This window comes from Moschus berezovskii, chromosome 10, assembly GCF_049115385.1.
Source record: "Moschus berezovskii isolate FMDL1 chromosome 10, NW_MosBer_1.0, whole genome shotgun sequence".
Taxonomy (NCBI): Eukaryota; Metazoa; Chordata; class Mammalia; order Artiodactyla; family Moschidae; genus Moschus; species Moschus berezovskii.
This window is the reverse complement of record NC_142469.1, coordinates 93,635,938-93,643,907: the sequence shown is the minus strand read 5'-3', so window position 1 is coordinate 93,643,907 and position 7,970 is coordinate 93,635,938. Positions and strand designations below refer to the sequence as shown.

At 42.7% G+C, this 7,970-nt stretch overlaps 1 long non-coding RNA gene across 1 annotated transcript in view; it reads left to right on the top strand.

Annotated features, from left to right (window-relative positions):
• The first annotated feature begins 447 nt into the window (after positions 1–447).
• The window catches only part of LOC148776357 (uncharacterized), a 78,148-nt gene continuing 70,625 nt past the window's right edge, over positions 448–7,970 (top strand). Inside the window, exons 1-2 of the long non-coding RNA XR_016038502.1 lie at positions 448–539; positions 868–984. This is a non-coding gene — a long non-coding RNA (uncharacterized LOC148776357). The remainder of the gene's footprint in view (positions 540–867; positions 985–7,970) is intronic.

Genomic DNA, 7,970 nt, shown 5'->3' with positions numbered 1-7,970 from the left:
CCAGTAAAGACCCATGGTTGATGTGCTTCAGGGCAGCTGTAGTTTCATGGGAGTGGAGGGCAAGTTGCAACCTGGCCTCACCCCCAGTGACATCACCTAGGAAACCAATCCCTTGAAGGAATGCCCTGAAGTCCCTCCCCCCGCTCCCCCGGCCGAGGCCTGGCATCACGGGAATCTGCCTTGTCTGCTTGTTGGTGGTAACATGACTCTCTTTCTCTTTGAGCCCATATCAAGTTTTTTAAGTCTCTCATACACGCTGATGGTTGGGACGTGGAGGAGCTAGACTTTTCGCAAGCAACCTTTCACTCACCTTTCATATTTTCAGTACAAAGCAGACAATTAGCATTGTGGTTAGGATGATGAAAGTTTACTGGAGCCAAGAAAAGAGTGTCATTTCAAGATAGTGTCCCTGGACATAATACTTAGTCATGTACAGGAAAAGGCTGAAGGATTTGTTATCATTTCTAAATTCTTATAATTCGGATAACATGGCAGAAAAAAACCCTCTGTAATTCTAATATTAAACTTCGTTACAAGAGGTAAGCCTTACTTTCTGTAATATATATATTCTTATTATATAATATATATATGTGTGTATGTGAAAAGCAATGTATACAGTATTTTGCTTGGTTTCTGGTGGAGGGGAGTGCTTAGCAATTTCTGTTGAATCTGGAATCCTCCACAGGGATTTTGAAATAAATCTACTTGAAAAGCAAAGGATTCTTTTAAAAACTGAATAAACACCCCCTTCATCCATCCATTCACCCATCACTTTTGAGCTCTAGTTACTTTGTGAACTTGTACAATTTGTAAATTTGGGTTTGAGTGCATACAACATTATCTAACTGGCCTTTTTTTTTCTCTCAGCAGTGGCCTCATTGACCGGAGTAACTAATATAAATCTCATGAGATAAAAGCACATCAGTATTCAGAAAACTCGAAGGCCTTATATTTGCTTTCACTCTCACTGTCATACAGGCACTGGTGAGTGAAAAGACATAGCCGGGTGTGGGAGACTGAAGGGTCAGAGGTCTGCGTGTCTCCATCTATCTCTGCTTTCTGGCTTGTTCCAGAGGAGGCTCCATCAAGAAAGTGTTTCCAGGGAAAGTGAGCAAATGTCTATTTTTCTAAATTAGCATTTTATCCTGAGTAAGTGTTGAATGTGAATGTGTTAGTCGCTCAGTCATGTCTGACTCTTTGTGGCCCCGTGGACTGTAGCCCACCAGGCTCCTCTGTCCACGGAATTCTCCAGGCAAGAATAGTGGAATGGGTTGCCATTCCCTCCTCCAGGGGATCTTCCTGACCTAGGAATGAAACCCAGGTCTCCTGTACTGCAGGGAGGTTCTTTACTTCCAAGCCACCCTGAAATGGTAAAAAATTACAGGGCAGGGATCTGAGGCAGTGGGGACTGGATGCAGGTCCAGGGGCTGAAAAGGTCCACAGGTGTCAGGTAGGGTGCCTCTACACGCGCAGACACAGGCTTGTGCATGAGTGTTAGCGTGCACACACACACACACACACACACACGTAGCCGACGGCTCGTAGGATCATATTCTTTGCAGTCACTAAAGAATGGAAGCAGATATGGGCCCTCACACCTCCCTTCACATCCTTCTTTTGGATTCACCCTCAGCCATAGCCCTGCCTTAACTGAAGGTGTTTCCTGGGTTCTCGTGTCAAGAGCTCGTGACAAGTGACTGACTCTAAAGGCAAGTCCCCCGCTGTACCAACAACAGTTGCAAACTTGCATTTCTAGAACTCGGGACATTCTTCCTGTGTCTCTGCCTGATCTAACTAAAATGACGTCTGCTCCTGGTGGCTGCTCTCCTGTGCTTTTGTCAAGGGCTTTTTGTACTTTGTTTGCTTGACCCGCCACCCCCAACAAAGACTCCCCCACTCCCCCAGTTCTGCCTTTGGAGGGTCTGAGGGGAGCAGCGTCAGCAGGACTTGAGTCCTTTTCACTTCAGCACCCTGGGCCGGGTGCCTGCCTATTTTCCTTGTTTATCTCCTTGAACTTCTAATGCTTTGATCTTGGCTTCTTAGCTGTTAATATTCTGCTTCTCAAATTCTGCTTGTTTTGGGAATGTTTGAAATGCTACGCTCTATTTTCTCCCAATTCTTAAACACTGGAACGACCTAACACCAACACATACTTGTTCATTCACAGGCTCCAACAGAGAGAAAGTCCTCTTTTTGCTGACTGCCTGGTGACTGTAATGGTGGATAAAGTTGACTCCGTGGGGGGTGATAAGGAAGGCCCTTCAGTTTAAAATTGTCCCCAGCTTTGGGACAAATAAAATTCCCATTACTCTTCTTTTTAAAAAAATCTTTTTTTATTCATTTATTTGTTTTTGGATGCACAGGGACTTCGTCACTGCTCTCGGGCTTTCTCTCCTTGCAGCGAGTGGGGTCTACTCTTTGTTGCAGCGCATGGGCTTCTCATCTTGGTGGATTTTCTTGTTTCAGAGCACAGGTTCTAGGAACTTGGGCTTCAGTAGCTGTGGCATGCGGACTCAGCAGTTATGGCTGGCAGGCCCTAGAGCACTGGCTTAGTAGTTGCGGAGCATGGGCTTTAGTTGCTCGGAGGCATGAGGAATCTTCCTGGACCAGGGGTCAAACCCATGTCCCTTGTACTGGCAGGTGGACTCTTATCCACTGTACCACCAGGAAAGTCCCCCCATTGCTCTTCTAACAGAGTGATTGATCCATGAGAGGGGAGAAGTCCTAACAAAAGCACCCAGCTACCCTGTGGCCCAGCTCTGATCCTGCCCGAAACTGCAAGAAGATGTTTATCTCGTCTTCCACTCTGCCTGGTGTCCCCTGGGTCATGTCAAAAAAACTTTGGGCCACATTTGGCATCTGGAAAATTCTAAAAATTTCCCTGAACCATTGAGCTCCACTTTTTCTTTTTATTAATAGATCCATATTCTTTCCTCTCTGAATTTTCTGATGTACAATTTGAATTTCATGATGGTAAATCTTTAAAACCTGGATGGATGTTGAAGGCCTAGAAACAACTCTTCCTGTTGTTACTTCTGATTTTTCAAGAGATTTGTGTCCCTGTTGCTTCCTTTTACAAATAATTACAAATTCTCCATTTCTGTCATGTAGCATGCACACACCGGAAAGCAGAGAGAGAGTCCATTTGTTGTTTTCTGTTTGGCTTTAACATGCCTAGCACACTGAGGTTTAAATACACTTTAACTGAAAAAATACTAGCTTAAAAAAATCTCAATAGAAGTCACAGGCGCTTGACCAAGACACAAATTCCAGAAAGAGACAATTAATCCCAACATCCTGTATCTAAATATAAATGAAAAATGGCCCAAGAGCCTTGTACGCTATCAGTTACACTTGACACATTCTGAAAAAGCATGTATGTAGGGGAAAATACCTTAATTCTTTTGTCAGTTCTCCTTTTACTTTTCAAGAGTCTGCTCAACTCCTCCATAAAGGTTTGTAGGGCAACATTAATCTGTGTATCAACCTGTCTATGATTTAAAAAGGCAAAGCAAAGAATATTCTTCCCCTGCCATTTGAAGGACTAGTTCTTCCTGTTGCTCTTTTGTTCTATGAGACATTCACGTTCGCCCTCCCCTCTGTGGCACCTTTGGCTGGCATGCTCCCCTGCACGGGCACCGGGCCAGCAGGACGAATGTTCCCTTCATTTAATCTGAGTGAGAACCCCAGTAAGCGGTGCTGCAAGTTACACTAAACCAAGGATTACCAGGAGCAGAAGGAAAACAGGATCCATCATTTCAGAGTTCAGCCTGGGAACCACTGACACACATGTCAGCATTTGACAGTACAGATAGGAAGATTTATGGGGAAAAAAATCCATGTGATTTGACCTGATCCAGGAAGGAGTTTTTGGAGTTTCAGAGTGCAACATGAATGCATATTTGCTAAAAATAGAGCATCTCTTCCAAAAGGGGAGACTTTGGTTATCTTCCAAAATGATTGGGTCACCATATTGTAAGATAATACTTAAATGCAATTAGCTCCTTGTAGTATGCAAAGGGTGTGCCAGAAATACATGACTACATCTCATTCATTATCACCTTTCCCAGCTCATGGGCTGCTATAACCATCATTTTCTTCCAAGGTCAGCTGTAGTTCCCCCACCAAGGACTGTCTAGGTATATTTAACTTTGGGGATGGGTCCAACATGCCACTTTAAAAGATGATCGTATTGTTTTTCCTGTTCCTCATTTCTGAAAAGGCGAGGCTTTGGCTAGTGGGTACTTGACATATCTGGCTGCAAATAGGTTACTAGGAGCCAGGAAATGCGAGGCCTAATTTCAGCATTCACTTAAGTAAAATTATTTATGACAGTCCCTCCAGTTTTTTTTCTCCTAATGGGGGAGATGTGTCGTCTCAGTCAGATTGAAGGCATATTTGCATGCAGTCTCAGCTACTGATGCCTTTAAAGTATGGGCTGGAAGGTTTAAACTAGGTATGGTACATAAGAAATTGAATGAAGTGTTTAAAAAAATGGAAAGCATTTATCAAAAACATCACTAAATCAAATTCTCAAATAATCACAGAGTGTAACTTTTTATTTTAACCTAAGCAGCTGAAACAACAAAAGAACTCTCTAGAACAATAGAGTCAATCACTCCAAAGCAGGCATTTGGTCACCGAAGCCACAGAAAACCTGGATGATGGAGATTTGAGTTGAGAGAATTGTCATTTATAACCATCTAAGTTGGACTGCAAGGAGATCCAACCAGTCCATTCTAAAGGAGATTGATCCTGGGTGTTCATTGGAAGGACTGATGCTAAAGCTGAAACTCCAATAGTTTGGCTACCTCATGCGACGAGTTAACTCACTGGAAAAGACTCTGATGCTGGGAGGGATTGGGGGCGGGAGGAGACGGGGACGACAGAGAATGAGATGGCTGGATGGCATCACTGACTCGATGGACATGAGTTTGAGTGAACTCCAGGAGTTGGTGGTGGACAGGGAGGCCTGGCGTGCTGTGATTCATGGGGTCGCAAAGAGTCGGACACGACTGAGCAACTGAACTGAACTGAAGTTTGCACTGGAGGAGAAGGGGACAACAGAGGATGAGATGGTTGGATGGCATTACCGACTCAATGGACGTGAACTTGAGTAAGCTCTGAGAGACACTGAAGGACAGGGAAGCCTGGCGTGCTGCAGTCCATGGGATCGCAAAGTCAGACATGACTGAGCGACTGAACGACCACAAAGTTTGCATTACAAGTTGAAAGCATTTTCCAGTGGATTGGGATGGCGCAGAGAATCTGGACCATTCTTTGTGAAATGGCAAGACAATGAACAGCAAGCAACACAGGCTCCAATTTGGAAGCTAATGAGGGTTCTAGAATGATTACATGTCAGAGTTGGATGAGTCCTAGAGATGAACTGTTTTAATTTCTCTCCAGTTGCAACGATTCTGCAAGCCAAAACAAAGGAAAGGAAGTGCAGGAAGAGATCATCTGAGCTGTTGTCCTCATTGAAAGATCAGAGAGTTCTGAGAACACGTCACAGGAAGAACACAGAACAGCTCTACTGTTTGCACTAAGACAGAGATGATGAAGTTCCACATCCTCACCCCAAAGCCTTTGGTGATGAAATGTTCCTTTTGACATTAGTAAGATAGTTTTTTGAGTTGATAATTCATTGCATAATCATTGTTACTCTGCAAAGAAGAAAAGTTGTTCTTTTTTGACTTGATCTTGATTCAGAAAACGAGGCAGACGGAGAATATAATGGGTAGAAGGAAGGTAGTGGTTACCACCTAACAGGAAGATGAATTTATAATACTGCTGATTTTGTGTTAACTTTGCTTACTAATCAGTAATTCCTAACAGGGGGGATATAGATTACTTGCGAAAAATGATTCCAGCAAAATAGCTTTTCTAACTGTACAGAATCTGAGATGTATGTGTGTGTGTGTGAGAGAGAGAGAGAGGCAGTATTATACAGCTGCCTGTGTGGCTGGGCATCAGCAAGAAAAGTGCGGATAATACTTTCAATCATCCATGAGTTCCTTATTTTCAAAGGGAGTAATTTGTTACATACATTCGTGTGGTCAAGAAAGGATGAGTAATGTTCCAAGTTTGGTAGTGGAAGTGGAAATCAGAATTTGGAATCCTAGCATTTCTGAACATCAGACTTGGACTCAGCTAATCAGGAAATCATTTCTGCCTTTATTCCAGGATTGATTACCTAGCAGCACCTATTCTGTGTGTGTTAGTCACTCAATCATGTCTGACTCTTTGCGACACCTTGGATTATACAGTCCATGGAATTCTCCAGGCAAGAATACTGAAGTGGGTTGCCATTTCCTTCTCCAGAACCTATTCTACCTAAAGTTTATAAAGAAATTTTTTACCTCCTCCTCCCTAGAATAAACAGACTTTTACCCAGTTGGTTAAATGCTGCAATTAGAGAGTATATTAATTGTTTCATTGTCAGGGGGGTGGGGAGTGGCAGGGACAGACAGCATCTGGCCTCTGAGGGTTCTCCCTAGGTTCAGGGTGGCTTTGGTTCTTTCTCCAAGTGTGATCTGTGGATTCCTGGGGATCCCCAAGCCCTTTATAGGAGATTTATGAGGTCAAACCACTGAGAATTTGTTTACCTTTTTCACTTGTTGGCTTTGGCATTGATGATGCAACAGCAATGGTGGGTAAAGCTGCCGAAGCCCAGAGTCAAGCTGGTGATATCAACCTGTCACAGCAGTTCATTGCAAACTTCACTGTCCCTGCGCTTGCTTGTGAAGTATGTTAATTCCACTTAAGAGTGCCCTTATAAGCAGTTAAAAGTACTAATTTCATTCATCTTGATTCTCAGTTTACAGATCATTTTTTAATATTTTGACAACATGGGAAGCACACATAAGCACTTTGCTGTGTAGCTTTGAAGCATATACGTTACCATATGTAAAATAGATAGTGAGAATTTGCTGTATGACACAGGAAACTCAACCCAGTGCTCCGTGACAACCTAGAGGGGTGAAGTGGGGTGGTGGGAGGGAGGTTCAAAAGGGAGGAGACATACGTATACCTATGACTGATTCATGTTCCTATATGGCAGAAACCAGTACAACATTGTAAAGCAATTATCCTCCAATTAAAAATAAATAATTTTTTAAAAAAGCACTTTGCTGCATACAAAAGTACCATCACTGTGGTACTTTTTCTTGAGTCCTGAGTTTAACCAGTTGCTTTTTTCATGGGATACTGTTTTTTCTTGAAAGAATAACTGACCGGCAAACCATGGTTATTCTGACTTGCCTATATGACAGATGTATTCCTTTTTTTTTTTTCCTTTGCTGCACCATATGGCTTGTGGGATCTTAGTTCCCTGACCAGGGATTGAACCTGGGCCCTTCAGTGGACATATGGAGTCCTAACCACTGGACCACCAGGAAATACCCTGGCAGATGTAATCTTGAAAATGAATTAAGCAAATTGTTATTTCAAGGAAAAGAACCCACAGTAATTGTTGCTAATGATAAAATCCAAGTTTTTAAGTGAAGATTAGATGTGTAAAATACCTGTGCTTTCCACTGTGGGTTTGATAATTTCCCCAAACTCCAGTATTTTTCTAACGAGATTTGTGGTCATATTGACCATACGTTTTTAAAAGGATATTATATAATGAAATGCATCAACATTTGGAAGACTCGAATAACTCGCTGAGTTTCCAAATGACCCGTGCAGGATGTTACAAAATCACACGTGGGTTCATAGGGGATACAGCCCAATACAGAGTGAGAAACTTTCAATGACAATGGATTCAGACTCCACGTGCAGCTGACCTTTTGAAGAGAAACTCCCACTCGGTGAGTTTCGGTATGGCATCAAAGAGGAATATCCAAAGGTTATGAAAATAGTCCTCCCTTTTTCAAACACACATCTGTACAGAGCTGAATTTTCTTTCAATGAAAACAATATATCACAACAATGTAGAAGATATAAGACCCTGGACAGTCATTAAA